Genomic DNA, 18221 nt, shown 5'->3' with positions numbered 1-18221 from the left:
TGGACAACAGGATGACCATGAGCCAGCACTGTGCCCTTGTGGCCAGGAAGGCCAATGGCATCCTGGGGTGTATTAGAAGGGGGATGGTTAGTAGGTCAAGAGAGGTTCTCCTTCCCCTCTACTCTGCCCTGGTGAGACCACACCCGGAATATTGTGTCCAGTTCTGGGCCCCTCAGTTCAGGAAGGACAGGGAACTGCTGGAGAGAGTCCAGTGCAGGGCACCAAAGATGATTAAGGGAGTGGAGCATCTCCCGTATGAGGAAAGGCTGAGGGAGCTGGGGCTCTTTAGCTTGGAGAAGAGGAGATTGAGGGGTGACCTCATTAATGTTTACAGATATATAAAGGGTGAGTGTCACGAGGATGGAGCCAGGCTCTTCTCGGTGACAACCAATGGTAGGACAAGGAGTAATGGTTTCAAACTGGAACACAAGAGGTTCCACTTAAATTTGAGGAGAAATTTCTTCTCAATGAGGGTAACAGAACACTGGAACAGGCTGCCCAGAGAGGTTGTGGAGTCTCCTTCTCTGGAGACATTCAAAACCCGCTGGATACATTCCTGTGTAGCCTCATCTAGGTGTTCGCACTTCGGTGAGGCAGCTACATGTCACAGAGAGGAATAACGATATGCTCACTTATGCCATGGGTGAATTTAGTCAAGAACACTTACATATATATATATATATATATATATATATATATATATGATGACAAAGGAAAGCTTTTTCAAAATATTAAAAAGCAGGTTTTCCAGGATGTCTGCAAAAATTGTCACCACCACAACAAAACCATCTCTATAATTTTGCAGCCATGGACTTCTTTACAACCTACGCTGAGGCAATATTTTACACAATTATGACTTTGTTTCAACATTTGCATAAAAAGCTTGCTGAAAATAAAAGTTTAAGGACAAGTAACTCATCTCCAGAATCATACCCACACTAGTATTCTCACTCAACTCATGTATGTCGTTACAGTTAAACCCTGCCCCCTTTTATTAAAGAGCTTCGATTTCTGTCATTTTTCTGGGATATATAAAAAGTGACTACAACACATACTCAGTTACAGAGGTATTTTTAACATATATAGCCCTCTAAAGGCAGATTTTTGTGCTTTATGATGTTTTAGTACACCATGCATCAAGTGAAATGCAATCTTAGCAGGATATATTACTTCACATACAATCTGGTAATTTCCATCTAAGTCTTCTGTTGTTCTCAATCCACTCTTGAATTTCTGGAACTGTATAGCAAGACCTAACAGTGTTTCAGAACAAAAATCTGTGGTTATTATTTCCCAGTTAAAACAACAATTTTTTAATATGAATTTTAATCTGTAATACTGTGTCTTTATTCAGTACCATGCTAGTAATCTAACTGCAGCATTTCTCCATGGATTTTCCACCTCTTCATTCATTAAACTTTGAATGCCTTGTCTTCTCCTCTCTGTAAAACTTGTTTGCCTTTAAATTTACTGAGACAATTAGTTAATATACACTTCCTGATATGTTTGGATGGTTTAAACATCAGCCATCAACTAAAACCTGATTTTAGTATTTTCCCCCACAGCATGAGAAGAGATAGTCTTTTAAAAGGAAGGGTCAGTTTACTGCTACCGCACCTAGTTTTATGCCACTGAAACTTGGCAGTGTGAAAAAGCAGTGCTACACCATCACACAACTGATGTTGTATCAGGCCCTTGAATGGAGACCTGCAAGAGAAAAGTTGTGTGGATAAATCTGTGCCAAGAACTTTGATATTAATTATGTTTCACCCTTTCATTCTATTATATTATGAAAAGGTCTAGAAAAGTTAAAGCTGCTTTAGACTTTGTTACAACAGCTTTTTCTTTAAAAGACCTAGCTTGATTTTTTCTAAACCTAACTACCAATGCAGATGTAATGTGCATAAATTCAAAAGAACAGCCAGGTGTCTGAGCTATGAGACTGGGTAGTACGGTTACCCTTGGATCGCCTCTTTAAGGTGAGTTTCAGAGACCTGCCACTGGCAGAGGGGCTGCTCATCCAAGTACAAATGCTACCAGAAGCCCAGAAACAGAAAAGTCTTATACCTTTGTACAGGTGACTCTGGATGTCTTGCTGAAGTTAAACATGGCTGAGACAAAACAGTGGAGAAGTAAACCCAGTAAGAGGCATTACCTCTGCTTTATAAAAACCCTCAAAACTTTTTTTCCAAGAAGGAAGACATCAAGCACCCATTGCTTCTCCACAATTATTAACTCCAGAGCAGGGTTATTGCTGACTGTGCTCAGGCAACTTATAATGCAACACACAACTAGAACAATTTACAATGCATTAATCACTGCTTACTCTTGTTAGCAAAGGACATGGGAAGCATCCACCAATTTAAGACAAGTGCCATATAAAGTTCATCAGTTAAAGCCAATTCTTCATCCTGAAACAGTATTTTGTTTTAATTGTAACATTTACTTCAATGAATGAGAGTTTAACCTCCAAAGGAAGATTACCACTCATGAAATAGTCGAAGAAAGTTTTACATACAAATTCTGTCTCATTATAGCCCAAACAGACACACACATAGGATAACAGTGTCCCAGCAACTCAGAGTGCTCTGCCCACAACATTCATAGGTTTAACCAGATCATCGTTTTCTGTCCAGGAGATCCTGCCAGGCTAAAAAGGGGGAGAAAGAGGAATAAAAACCACTTTAATAGCAGCTATTAATAAAGAATGAAGAGTGTTTTTGCCAATGGAACATATTTGTTTGGGACAGTGTCAAGAAAAAAACCAAACCCTAAGTCTTTTAACATAATTTGAAACCAGATTCTCCTCAGAGGAATAGAAAGTAGGAAAGAAAAAACTGAAAAAAAAATAAAAGGAGGAGAGGAGAGGAGAGGAGAGGAGAGGAGAGGAGAGGAGAGGAGAGGAGAGGAGAGGAGAGGAGAGGAGAGGAGAGGAGAGGAGAGGAGAGGAGAGGAGAGGAGAGGAGAGGAGAGGAGAGGAGAGGAGAGGAGAGGAGAGGAGAGGAGAGGAGAGGAGAGGAGAGGAGAGGAGAGGAGAGGAGAGGAGAGGAGAGGAGAGAAAAGAGAAAAGAAGAGAAAAGAAGAGAAGAGAAAGGAAAGGAAAGGAAAGGAAAGGAAAGGAAAGGAAAGGAAAGGAAAGGAAAGGAAAGGAAAGGAAAGGAAAGGAAAGGAAAGGAAAGAAAAGAAAAGAAAAGAAAAGAAAAGAAAAGAAAAGAAAAGAAAAGAAAAGAAAAGAAAAGAAAAGAAAAGAAAAGAAAAGAAAAGAAAAGAAAAGAAAAGAAAAGAAAAGAAAAGAAGAAAAGGAAAGAAAAGAAGCTGTTGTCCTGAGGCTACGGAAGAAGGCTCACTGCAATATTTCTAACCAAAGTTTGCTGCCCCCATGCCCCTCCTCCTACAAACACATGCAGCTGCATTGAAACAACACAAGGCTCAAGGTACAAAAGAAGTGAGACTACTTTATTAGATTTATTTTCATGTAGGAGAATCTAGTAAATGTGCCTACACAAATACTCCTTTGACAGTATTTCCTTTTAGGAAGTGTGGCTGGGAGGTGGAAGCAAATAGCAGGAGACAGAAGGATTAGAGAGACTGGTGGGAAAACAGCAGAAAGGTCCCACCACCTGAAGATGGGGTGGGAGGAGGAGAAAGAGGTGAAAATGAACCTCAGCTAAAAAAGATGTACTAGAATAAAAGTTTTCAATGGAATATTTTAACAAAATGGCTAATTAAAAAAAGAAAAATTCACTTGGAAGACTGAGTTGAGTCAGCAATTGAATCAAGGCAATGAGTTTGGCGAGCACCTGGAAGAGGTGGTTTTCTATCAGTCAAGCATCTCAGTTCCCATGCTTCCTTTAAGGAACAGGGAAGAGCAGTGCAAACAGCCAGCAACTAGCTAGAAAGGTGCATCTCAGCTGCCTCCAGAAGTGTTTTTTCTCTCTCTAAACGTCTGGTGGGTGTAGTTGCATTATTTGCTTTCTCTAGTGGCAATCCTGGCATATGAAGGTCCCATCTCTTTCCCATCTCCTCCCTTCTCAGTTTCTTATTCCTAACCATGCATCACAATTCCCAGCCCTTCCCACTAAAACACACTTTTTTTTTTTTTAGTACATAGCAATGAGTTTATGGCACAGGCCACAAACAGTTATGTTAGCACAACTGAGAGGGTTGCAGGAATAGGAAAGAGCAGCCAGGAGATGAGAAAGGGCGAGAACTTTTTGTCTCCAAAGAAAACACACAGCAGAGCACCCTCCTGAGAGCTCAGCTGGCTTCAGCCAGGCTCCTGGCTCTCCAGAACTACTCCCCAGACCTTGGCCCAGCACATCTGCTCTCTCTCCACATCAGCTGCATTTACCATAGTAATGTGAATTTCACAATATTAGCTGTTTTCAGGTAGTCTGTCTGCTCTGGAATCAAGAAAAATTCACTCACATTAAAAAATAAACCAAAATAGCATTTGATGTTTGAAAGACAAGCTTGATAATGTGAATCCTGATGACTCAACATATACAGAATGAAAAAAAAAAAAAAGCTGCATGAAATTAGTAATTTGTTAAGGGCTTGATTTCATGTCTGTGTGGCCTGACTCATGAGCATGAGGCTCAACACCTGCAACACTCCCATCTACATTTGACTAGGTAGGACACAAATTTGCTTTTCCTCACTTGTCCATGTTTTTCCCAAAACAAACCATCTTCCCAAGTCTGCATATTGTGAATACAACTGAAAACAAGGTGCTTTTCTCTCTATACACACACACATGTCCACAATAAAGCAGATTACTACAAAATTAAGAGGGAGGGCACTGGCTTTATCCACTTTATCCTCTTCTGAGTTTGAGAAAACTGTTTTTCCTTGCCATACTCTGCTACCAGTGTTACGGCAGAGGCAGTTTCATGAGATGTGGTGAACCACCATAAGAGCTTGCTCCTACCAACTGCACACTCCCTGTTGCTTTGGTTGTGCCAGCTTTGAAGTTTTTCATCAGAGTTCTCCATGAGCCAGTGTAAGATGCAATGCACAAAAAGAACCTGGCGAAAAATGAAGACACTTCTGCTGTTTTAGTGTCAAATCAGTTCAGTGGAAGGTTGAGCCACTAAACAACAGCCTCTGCCAAGCAGAAAACAATCTGAGTGACCTTGCACAGATCATTTTCTCCTTTACCTCAGCTTCTTTTTTGTAAATGTGGCTCATGCAGAAAAAGGCTTGCTGTTAGAAATGCTGTTTTTCTTCTTAATGTTTATGAACTTCATTCAGTTGTTTTGGCCAAACTTGTTTCTGTTTTCCCAACTTTTGAGTTTCCTGTAGTTAACAGAAGCCAGTTTCTTGGTAATTAGAGGCTAACCAGAAAGAGATAAGCAGTCTCTTCCTAACAGTGTGCCCACTGTTCGTGACCAGCAGTGAGCTACTCCAGCATGTGAAGCTCTAGCTTGTATCACACAGCCATGTGCTTTAGAGGCATACCAGCCTCTGCAGAGCTGGCTGCAATTCGTCCAACATAGAGCTACTTCTCTGCTGCCTAAACCTGCAAAAGATTTGAGCACAACACTGATTCCACAGACGGGAGGCTGAGAACAAGCTCAACATTCCTAGCTGTCTGAAATTCAACACCTTGATCTGGACTTTGAATGCAAGTAGATTTTGCTTACATGCAGCCAAGGTCTCTGACAGATGTTGCCTGCAGCACCAGCACTTTTACAAAGACAAATTTAAACCAGAATTCAGATCTCCCCTTGGAGGTGGGATAGGTACAGGAGAAGTGTGGGAATCCAGCTACTGGCCTTGCACTTGGCACCTTTCTTGAGGTCCCCTGGCTTAAATTGGAAGCTTTGATACACTAAGAAAATCCCCGTTTTAAATCACTGTTTCCTAAAAAAATATGAAACCTTTCAGATTCTCTGAAATATTATCAAAATGCTTGGCAGCTACAACCAAGGTTATTCCCTTCCTCCACCAATGCTATATGCATTCTCAGGAGGCACTTTCATCAGGAAGTGCTTAGATCAATCAGTAACAAAGGCTGCTCTCTCCATAGACTCTTGTTTTCATCCCTTAAGTGAAAAATTTCTTTTCAAGTGAAATCTGTAAACTTCAGATACAGAGCTATCAGACAGCTAGTATTTTTGTTCTGTAAAAATTGCAATTTGAACACTCAATAAGTTATTCATATGATAAGAAGAGATAGCAAAAGTCCACTACAGTTTCTGCTAGTTAAAAATAAAACCAAACAACCCTTTGTAGATTTTTTTTCTTGCTATGATCTCTGAATCTTGAGATTCAACATTTAGCCTTACTGCAGCCATTCACGTAAATCAGACATATCTGAATAACAAAGGTTCTTTCAGATACAAAGAATTTATGGCCAGATACATTAGTGATTGGCCCCTTGCTCAGTATATCTGCTCACATTTTCACTATTCTGAGCCGTCAAGGCTCAGATTTGACTCAGAATGGGTTGGCATTATCTTACGCACTAATTCCATGTATTTCAGCATTTTGGTTGGAACATCTGCAACACAGAATATGCTGATAGTCCTTTCAGAGGATGAATTTACAAATGCAAACATTTTGGTTTGACAAAGCCATTATGCAGCTTAGTCTCAACTCACAAACACAATTAAAGTTCAAACAAACCAGCTAGTGGGATGTTGCACTTTCTTTCAAACCTCATCAACAGCAATGTGCTGTCCTGTGTAGATTTCATTTGTGTGAGATTCAGCACATTTTCTTGCCTCAGCTTTATATGGGTTTATACCTAATGAACCTCATTTAGAGTTTGAGCCTAACTGCAGAATTGCTTCCTAAATTTGCTGCACAGGTCGTGAAAATGGAGCCTCATATATTACACAAATACATAGTGAATGTCTGGGTGTGAGGAAGACTCATGCAAACATCAACACCAACAAATGGCAACAAATAAACAAGAAGGCAGAATTAAATCTAGCTCTTTTAAAACATTTATAACCCTCTGTGAAATATTTGGCAGCCTTTTAGAGAAAGGACATTGATGTAGTCCAGAAAGAGTCAACAAGAATGATAAAATTTGATTGTTAACATGCATAGAAAGTCTGGAAAAACATGAATGCCATAAAGTGAAATCTAAGCTTTTAAACTCTTCAAATAGTGTTTCATAAAGGAACAGAACAAAACCAGCAGTATCACTCCAGGAACAAGACAGTGCAGTTTTCAGAGCAATAATGGAGTTCTTTGCTTGTGGCTTTAGGAGTAAGAGCTCTGTCTACCTACCTCTGTGGTTATACACTGCTTAGCACTGAGGAACCCAGAGCCCACCTCTGAGGTGTTCAAGCATTTTTACTCAGAAGTCAGCATTCCTGTGTTTATTCTGATGATGCCAGTATTCTGATTGCACTAAACTCAGATCCAAAGTTCAAAGTCCGTAAACAGGGAGCTCATCCAAGCCTTTTCAATTACTTTGTCATTTTGCACATTTTAAAGATTGATAAACCACAGGTAAGTGAAAGGACACAGGTTTTCTTCTTCCTCTAGGAAGCGCAGGTGTTGTGCCCATGCACTGCCATCATTTCAGGAGGGTGGAAGGACAGACACATGTACCAGAGGATGAGGGTACGTGGATACTGAGGGAATACTGAGGGGAGACCTCATGGCGGCTACAGCTGCCTCACAAGGGGAGGAGGAGACGCAGGCGCTGAACTCTTCTCTTTAGTGACCAATGACAGAACTCGAGGGAATGGCAGGAAGATGTGCCAGGGGAGGTTTAGGTTGGACATGAGGAAAAGGTTCTTCCCCCAGAGGGTGGTGGAGCACTGGAACAGGCTCCCCAGGGAGGTGTCACGGCCCCAAGCCTGGTTCAAGAAGAGACTGGACAACACCCTCAGACACATGGTGTGAACTGTGGGGTTGTCATATGCAGGGACAGGAGTTGAACTCCATGATCCTTGTGGGTCCCTTCCAACTCAGGACATTCTGTGATTCTGTGATTCTCTGAGTGTGTTTCCTGTGCACTGCATCACATTTCTGAGAATGTATCTTATTTCCCCTCCTCCTTCTTGTCTGTCCTCACTCTGGGCCTTATTTGATGCTATCATTTTTACATTAAATGGAATTTAGACTGAAAATAACCATATGTTACTCTGCGTGACCCTTTGCTATGGCTGGATTGTGGTGTCAGAGCTCTGACATTATCAGGCTGATGACAAACAAGCCTCCTGAAATTCCAACACTCCCAGGGCAAAGACCTCCTTACTTCAGCACATGGTTGTAAGTGACCCGACAGACTCTACCCGCTTGATGAAGATAGACTGAAATGTTCTGTCCTTCTCCTTTTGGCTTTCATTTCTGGCCAGTAGACAACCTCTGCCACTGTAAATTTCCACCAACTCATTTAACTGACTCAATTTTGAAGCCCCACCTTGTCTGCTAAATTCAGCAAGTGCTAAACACTAAAAGGAACAGGGCAGTATTTTTTTTTAAAAAAGTGAAAGCATGAGCGAGACATAAGGAAGAGATCCCCAAACTATCATGCAATAAATGAGCTTCAGAACAAGCAACAATGTAATTAGATTAGAACCACACTGTTTGTGTGCTAATTAGCCTGGCTGAGAAGCACCACATGAACACAGTTCCAGTGTTTCCAAGACTCAAGATCCTGGTTTTGTGGCTAAATCAAAACAAAAACCATTTTTATTCATGTAACACTTTAGAAAAAAAGTGATTTTGGCAAAAATAATATTAAAACCAACAAAAAAAAATTGTTTAAGTTGGTCATTGTGGGCATTTTTATCATATACAAGGTTGAACTCATAAGGGCAGACAAATAGCCCCCAAATCCTTCTAATGTCCTCCATAACATAGTCTTGGCACCTTTGCAGAAGAGTACAATTCACTATTCTGCTTCACTGTGAGTAAAAGTCTGAACTAAAGCTTTGTCTCCTACTCTAAGAAAAGGTGGGGACCCATTATACTGATCTTTTTCCAGCAGTTCCAGTACTCAGACAACTACTGGCCACAGAGAAAGAGACTGATACTGTGATGGTGATTAACAAATTCCTTGGAGAGGTTTTTGGTTTCAGCTCTTAATCCAGTACATATTTCAGAGGAGCAGCTTCAAAGACCAGAAGAAACCACCCTGAATCCCCTGCAGCCTACGGCAAAACAAGTTCCACAGAAAACAAAAGACCACATTTCAAATTCCTCTCCAAAATCTGACAAAGAAATTACTTAAGGAAAGGTGCTCTTTTTCCTCCCACTCTTCAAAACAAAGAGTCTGACCACTGTGTCACAAGGGTGGACTTCCAGGTCTAGCACTAAGCCTTTTGAATATTTTTTCAAAATTTATTTTAAGAAAGTTTCATCAAATTCACCTCACTACCACTATTAATCAAACGCTACTTCTGATCACTCAGTTTTTCCCCCTCAAACATTGGTACAAAGATATTGTTACTTCATCATATTAAGCACCTGCAAACTGCTCCATCCAGCCCTGCATCTTTGTCCTGTAATTAGGAGTAACAGAATTTCTATACAAAAAAATCCAATACTAAAAATATAAGTCAGCTTTTACTCCAAGTACTCTGCTAGAATTTCCAAACTGACTGTAATCACAAAGCCTTCAGGTGCAAGTAGTCATCAGCTTATAAAAACTGTTTATTTTACACCTCTGCTAATTTCTGTGAGCTCTTTCCCAAGATTAAGGTGATACATACGTACAAGCTGACAAGAGCTAGGGAAAGCCTTCCACCTGCAACATTCGCTTGTGCTGGTTGTACCTAAACATGGTAGATTGTAATTACTCACTTTCTCATCCACATCTGTTTACCAAGGCAAATATTGCTTAACCAGAGGCCTTTTTCGTCAACAGAAATAGTTTGTCTTGTTACATTTGCTTTGATACATTAATGGTTTGTATCAGAGTACAGTAACACCAATAAAACCATAAATCAACAATAAAATTAAACGAAGCTTAATCATCTCTAACAACCATTTGTGTTCACATGAAGACAAGCACACACACAGTGCAGCTTGTTACCTGGCTTTGGCATACAGACACTTGACTCACCCTTGAAACAAAACTGATCTCAAAATAAAAAAATTAAACTACGCTGAATACTTCTCATTAACCCCTTTTTCCTTAATCAACATGAGGGTTTTTGCTGTTTAGAATCATAGAATAGTTTGGGTTGGAAGGGACCTTCAAAGGTCCAACTCCCCTGCAATGAGCAGGGACATTTATCCCAGTAGGAAACACCGTACTGCTGCTTGTGGGTTTTTACAGCTGTTGCACCATGCCATCTGCTGGCTTTCCTGAGAAAGGCAGACTGGTGCTAGCCCAAAAACCACAAGGTGGCTTCCCGGTCTGACACGGACCTCCAGAGAGCCTTCTACCCAAATTCCTGTGGGAAAGGACAGCCCTGTATATGTCAGGCTGAGTCTCGACTGTTCCCAGCAAAGGAGATTCCACCATGACTCTGTGCAACTTATTTCAACATTTAATTGTTCTCACAGTGAAGTTTTTTTTCCTTACATCCAGACAAAATTTCCCAAAGCAGCTTAGCTGTTGCCTCTTTCCCAGTCATTGTGCATCTTTGTGAAGAGTGCCTCCAACTTCTCTAAAAACACCTTTTAATAATTGCTATTTAATAATTTATTAATTTAATATTTGAATAATTTAACTATTTCCCCTCAAGACTTCTGTACTTTAGGCTTAGCAAACACAACTCCTTCAGTCCTTCTTTGTACATCGATTTCTTCAGCATGCTAACCATCCTGATGGCCCTTTCCCAATTATTCAATGTCTCTCTAATAATGTGGAAACCACAACTGGGCAGGGTATACCAAGTGCAGCCTAACAAGCGCTGTGCAGAGCAGCAAAACCACATCCCTTGATCTGCTGGATTTCCCTCTTGCTGACACAGCCCAGTATGCCATAGGCTCCCTTTGCTGCCAGGACCCACTGCTGGTTCTGCTTGTTAATGTCCAAAAGGAGCCCCAGGGCCGTGGCCACAGACCTGTGTCGTCACCAGCCATCTCTCAGGCTGGAGGGCTACTTAGGCCTATTCCAACACACATGCAGCACTCTACAGTCCTTGATGGCCCTGAGGTCTGTTAATGTCTCTGTGCGGTGGTTCTTCCTTCCCACGTACCTATCCCTCTTCCTGGTTTGGTGTGCTCCACAAGCTCAGTGACGGCACATTCAGTCTGACCGCTCAAGACAGTGAGTGACGAGATGTGACTGTTGCATGTGTACATACAACATTAATAATATCAGACCTTGCACCGATCCTTGTGAAATCCACAAGTGACTGGGTTGCTCAGTTCAACTTTGAGCCATTAACCATCACTGTTTCAGTGCTGTTTAGCCAGTTTGCCACAAAATTTGTGGGCCACCTGCCCAATCCATATCTCACTAGTTTGTCAACAATACTGTCAGATTAGGCTGCATCAAACACCTTGTGAAATATGAAGGTCTGTCACTCCTAGCTCTCCCCACACCCACTAAGCAAGCTGGTCCTTCTCAGGAGACAATGAGGTTGGTTATGCACTGTTTACTCTCTTGGTAAATCCCAACCACCTTCACATGTAGGCAAACAGTTTCCATGAGGACACATTATATACTGTTCCCAGGGTGAACTCACTGTTTTGCAGTTTCCTGGTTCTTTCTTTTCACAGATATTAATATTACTTGTCCTCTTCCTGTCATCTAGGACTTTCCTCTGAACTCTGTGACCTTTCAAAAATGACAGAGTGGCTTTGTAATGACTTTAGCAAGTTTTCTTAGCACCCTCAAATACATCCCAGCAGATGCCACAGACTTTTAAAAACTATATTTATCTCCACTTTGTACAGATGCTCTCCCATCAACTTGATACTACTATTGGTGGTGTGCTGTTTTAACCGTGTTCTTTGCCACGGAGCCAATGCTGGTGGCTACATGCATAGATAGGTCTGTCATGAACACCTTATTTAAAACTTGGGTAGAAAAATGTCAAGGCATTTCATGGTTTGCTTAAATTTTTGGCTACTGATATCAAGTATAGGTTTGCAAATAATCAGGTCTTATTGACAATAAAGCTAGCTTGCAAGTTTGTGTAAAAAAATTGAAGTGATCTGAAGGTGATAAAAAAATGCCTTAAAAATTAGTTTCATGTTTAATCTCACAGTCATTTGATACTTGACTGACATTCTGATTGTCTGGCAATAATATGAAAACATTATCAATATTATATCATACCTGATGCATATATTACAAATGTATATAGTTTAGATTGTTTGCTTTATTTGTTTAGGCAAGTAATTGCTGCTTAAGAACTAGTGCAAAACCTCAGCAACCTAAAAACATGTTTTCAAGAAGACAGACTGTGCATTTTACATATACTAACTCCATACTGCTTTCAGAGGAAACTCAGGTCACAAAAATGGTACAGTAGCCCTCATGCAATATGAGATTACTAGATTATTTCCTTTGAGATATGTGGTCCTTCTTACCAAAGGTCTGTAAGGCAGGTCTGTCCCTAGACTGCAGCTTTGTGCCACTACATTTAAACAAGAAAGTAGGTTTAGAAAGTAGGTTTTCAACGATTCCTGCAAGTGGTGCTTTTTTGTGTAACATTAGCAACAATCAAAAGAAGACACAGAACAGTCCGGTTTGAAAGAGACCTTCAGAGTGTCATTGAATTCAACTTCCTGCTCAAAGCATAGGTCTAGCTATGGGCAACTGCATCACAACATGAACAAATAAGAATGCAATTTATCATCCTGTGGAATAACACCCCATTTCAAATAGAAGTCATCTGGTATCTTATAAACGAATGACTAATCCTAAATCAGACTAAATGAAATGCATGTTTAAACACATGTCAATAATAACATTTTAAGGGACATGAGGCTAGACCCTACTTATAGCCCCCTTATAAACAAAGAATTACTGTGGCATGCCCCCCAAAAGTAGTTTTAATTTTATGCACTGCATACAAAAAGTTCTGACCCTCATTAATTTTCACTTACATGGAGAAAAGATTGCTGGAACAAGAGAGTTTCTGAGGGGGAAAGACAAGCTAGCTGTACATAGTGAAACTAGACTGCCATTTAACATCCAAAACTGTAAGTATAATAGTGCAAAGATTTCACGTGAGGAAAAATACACAATACCAAACAGATCATTTTCACAGAAAAGTGACAGCTAAAACACAGGATAATTTAAACCATTTTTTAAAAATTAAGTTTAAAAATCAGAAGGGAGAAAGGATTAAGACCAGAAGGACCATTTTCCATGTGTATTTGAGTTATCTCCACTGGTTTCCATTACAGCAGGATCAGGAAACAGTTTCATCCCTCAACCTAAATATGACTTGCTAAAGTAAACACCAAGAGTATGCATCATAAATATCTGTATTTAAATACCACAGTTTAATGGAAATGTGTCTGGAATTTTTATGTTTATATTTTTATTATACTAAAATAAATTTATTTTCTCATTTCAGATAGCTTTTTCTTCACTGTTTGTGTTACGGTCACCTTGATCATAAATTGTAAACACCAAGGTAGTGATTTGCAACTAGTTTAATTAACTAAAATGCATTTCGAGTGTAGTGGATTGGAAAAAGCTCAGATTATCAAAACATTCAAACTTAAAAATGTTATGGTTCACTAGCAAGACTAATATAATTTGTAAGTAACTAGAGATTATTGGTTTTACATGTCTACCCTCACCTTGGAAGTTCTCGAATTATAATAACAGCTCTCACCCTCTACATCTACTTTGTTTGGAAGAGGAAAGAAAAATCAAATCCTGGGTTGGTTCAGAGCTATGAATGAACAGTTCACTGAGCTGAAACAGTTAACCTGAAATGAAGGAAAGGGTTTAGCATTTCTACAAAACGAAGTGGTGTTTAGTCATCTTATGCACAGTGAATGTCAACAAAGCCTACTGTGGTGTCCTCACACCAACAGGTGCGACCCTGGGGAAGGGTTGGGGGGAGACAATGGGTTCTTTCAAAGATAGTCCATGCAGCAGAATGGGGGTGATTTAGGTCACCCTGATGGACATGTGCCCAACACCCTGAGGCCTTTGCCTGACACCTCTCCTGCCTACCTTGACCCCATTTTCTGCCCTGCTAGCTGCCTAGCCCATTACCTTGTTACTTTCCCCACCAACCACCCACACCCTTACACGTGGCCATACAAAGCAGCCTTCTTCCTGCTGCCCCACCAGCTGCCCCTGCTTTGCCATCTAACCACCCATCCCACCAGCTGCCCAGGATTATACTTGCTGCCCCACCACCTCACCACCTCCAACAGCTGACAAGACCCCTGCCTGCTGTCCTCAACCAGCTGCTGGGCCACCCTCCCCTACTTGACACCGTATCATGGCTCTGCTCATACCCTCACCAAACCCCTGTCTGCTACCACACCAGATGCCCCAGACCTTACTTTCTACCCCAATAGACACACAGACCCCTGCCACCTACCTCACCCACTGCCCAGGACCGTGGTTTTTTCCCCTCCAGCTGCCCAAGCCTCTGCTTAGGGCTGCACAAGGTCCTGCCTTTGTCCCTGCAGAGCCCCTGCCAGCTGCAGGAAGCTATTCCTGTTGTTACCTGTTTTTCTATCCCATCTCCCAAACCTTACTTTGCTCCCTGCTGCCCTGCCTTCCTCACCAGACCTGTCACTACCCCTTCTCTCTCATGGCCCACCCCATATCTCATTCTCCTGCCTTGGTCCATCTACATCCACCCCCACCACCCCAAGCCTACCCCTGCTGAGTCATGTTGTCGAAGGTATGGAGCCAAGCCATAGAGGGAACCACTTGCCAACAAGTTTCCTTCCTTCATCATTTCTGTTTGGTTGAGGGTCCAGAGCTCCCCTTGCCAACATACCTGAGCCAGAAGCCATGCTTCCAATGTCGCTGTTCCCCCAGCCACCATAGCTTAGGTTCTCCAAGCTTGTCCTGTCCCAACTGCTGTCCCTTTCTCTCTCAGGTTTCCAACTGTTCACTCTTCTGAAGATAAAGGTTACCAAGAGGGGAAGGAGACAGAGTATCCTGCAGCTTGCGTGCTGCATTGCAGCCTATCATTAGAAAACACTTGCCGGTGACCGCCACATCCAAACCTCTTTGCCAGAGGAGGAAACAGAAGCAGTAGCTGATGCCAGAGAAAGTCCCTCAAGCCGCCAGGATGTTCCAGCCACATTTGCTTGTTCCTTACTGAATGTATTTCTGATAACCTAACAACAGCCCTCTTTCTGAGGGACAGGGTGGTTTCTAAGACTTTTAAGGATTTGTCAGGGGAACAAATCTTTTATATTTGTCACTGTGTTACAGAAAGCAAAGAAAATGCAAATATCCTCAGTACAAACACAACTGTTTGGAACACAAGACACAGATTTCAAGCATGGTAAAGTAATCAAAGATCCCAAGATCTTTCATGTCTCTTCAAATCAGACGGAACAAAATTTTACAGTTAATTCCATACAGGTGGTTTTTTTTTTTTCTTCCAGGGAGAGAATAGATGTTACAGCTGAAGAATTTGAGCTCTGTCCAGCAAAGAGGGAGGACACCTTGCAATTTGTACATGGAACGGGCCACCCTGCACTTTCTGCACCGAAGCATCATCCCTGTAGCACAACTGAGTGATTAGTGTAGGCATGTTCTGACTCAGAACAGAAGTCTGCTCACAAAGGAAGGGCAGCCTGGGCAGTGAAAAAGCAGCAAAACAAAACCACATTTTATTCCTGGAACTTTAATTTCATTTGAAAAAATGGAAAAAAAAAAAAAACAGGAACATTTCATTTGGCATAATTTCTGCTGCTGTAATTTCTTTTCCAGAAGTGGAAGAAGAAAAGCATTGTACGGTGGATCTGGACAGGAAGTACTTTCAAAGTTTTTGGAGTCTGAAATTGTTTTCTATCTCAAATTAATGAGAAGTCAAAATCTGGAAAGCTTTTTTTTAAACATAAGCCAGAGCACTCCAGTGAAGAAGTGGTTTCATGCTGCAATGTAAGCAGCTGCTCCCTCAAAGACTGAATACATAGTATTTGGTTTCAGAAAATCCAAGGGATGTAATAATTTTATAGGGTTTTTTTGAGTCTAATAAGCATTTCTCTTAACCTATACCTTTAACCTCCTATTGCACCCTTAGAACTAGGTCATGTTCTTGCCACAGATCCACATACAGCAAGGCAGAATGCATGCTATTAGATCACAAGGTAATGCAGTATGTACTTTACTGTGCAAGGACATATCCAGAGACAATGAGCTCCTAAATTTAACAGAAAATTGTTTTCAGCTAATTACTTTAGAAAGAAGAGTGTGTGTTTTTACCATATTAAGAAAACAAAATTGTAATGATAGTAAATATATATAATTTTGTTTAATAAATATATTTAACAAATCTTGTAGGAGTTTATTATTTATTTCATAATCTCTATTTGATATATCTAATATATCTTCCTGTATTTTTAATACTGTTTATTTACAAATAGGTGTTTCCAGGTAGGGTTTATAGAACATAAGTTTCTAATATGCAAATGAAATTACATATTGTGATAAACACTTTGGTCTCTACCCATTTCTTGGTGTGTACTCATGGCACAACTTTGTCAAGCCCAGAGATTGTTTGGTTAGTGTTTCTACAAGTAGTAATGGAGGTACTTGGCCTTTTTTTCTAAGCCACACTAAGTGTAGACTGCAGTCACTCCATGTGCCTTCAGTTGATATTCTCTGGGCTCTCAGTGTTCACAGAGTTAGAGCTGATGTGGATTAGAAACCTGGTCTCACAGGAGCAATGTTATCAGCCCCAGCAGCTCAGGTAATTTCTCAAATTAATTCAAGCAGCAGTTCATTAACAACTTTTGTAAAGATCACATAGGACCTGTGAAGAATTATTTGAAATAAAGTAGCTGAAATTCCATCTCACCCATCTCTTTTTTTGGCCTGCACTACCCCGTGAGCTCCATGAACTTCAGGATGCTGGAGCTGAAAATTGGATGTTTTCCAGTGTAGGGCGACAAAAGCACAGGCTGTCACAAAAACTAGGAGTTCTTACTGTTCCGCTCTGGGAATGACGAGTTTTTGATATTTTCTATCAAATCTCATATTTTAATTGCCAAGACGGCCTCCCTAAGCTATGTTGAACTAACTCCTGACTTCATGCTAATTACTCCTACAGTCAGTTAGGGAGTAATGCTGCCCTGTAATGCCTGCAAAGTTTCCTAAATCAAGATGGATACTTCTCCTTTCCCCCACATCAGAGCAGACATCTCAATAGAAAGATTTCAGCCCCAACTCTTCCTTTATCTACCCCAAGCTCATATTTCCTTCAGATATGGTGTGTCATAGCAAGATTCCCTTTAAGCTGACTCAGCAGTGGCACTTACACAGACTGGTCTGTCCAAAAGGGAGGTGATGGAAGGTGTAAGCAGACACCTTGTACATGGGGAGGGTAAACAGATGGTCTCAGTGAAGTAATGCCTAGTAAAGCCCCCTTTTCCCCTTCAGACTATTCCTACTAGATATTTGTTGCTTTCTGGGTTTGGGTAGGATTCAGTGGATAAATCAAGTGGGTGTGATGAGCATCATGCAAATTTTCTCTTTCTGTTAAGCTCTCTGTAGCGAACAGGGGCATCATGAAGTGGGTATCTGAGCACAACACTTCCCTGTGGAGCTCCAGAACGTACATGGCAAAGGGCATGACTTTTTTCCCATGTGGGTAAGATAACTTGAAACTGTACTAAACTTGTAGAAATAAGATGGATCTCATCATTCTTGCCATTTTCTAGTGTATGAAAAAATACATAGATATGAGTATATATAATATATATATATGTATATATATATGTGGTGCAAGAACAGTTTTGCTTTTTGATCTTTTCTATGTGTCACTGTTCCATAATTGTACATTCGTCTCAGTTGAAAGAAAGAAACAAGAAATTTCTAGTTCAGAGAACACACTTGACAGCACTAGGTATGTTTTTCCGGTCTGCAAATAGAAGGATTACCTTTTTTGATGTCATTGCTACCGTAATGGCTTTGGTGTTATGCTACAGATGTAATAAATTTGTGCATAAAGCAGACTGTGCTCTTTGTCAGAAAGGGTGCATGGCTTTAACAGGAGAGATACTCAGATGATAAAGTAACAGAGATGCCTTGTTTAGAACTACAATGTGTCTGTAGCTCTTTTTTTTGTACTATGATTGTTTTTACTGAGCAAATAAGCTAGACAACCTCATTTGTTTAAGCAGGATTAAATATG

This window comes from Patagioenas fasciata, chromosome 1, assembly GCF_037038585.1.
Source record: "Patagioenas fasciata isolate bPatFas1 chromosome 1, bPatFas1.hap1, whole genome shotgun sequence".
In the NCBI taxonomy this organism is placed as follows: domain Eukaryota; kingdom Metazoa; phylum Chordata; class Aves; order Columbiformes; family Columbidae; genus Patagioenas; species Patagioenas fasciata.
This window is presented reverse-complemented; position numbering follows the sequence as displayed.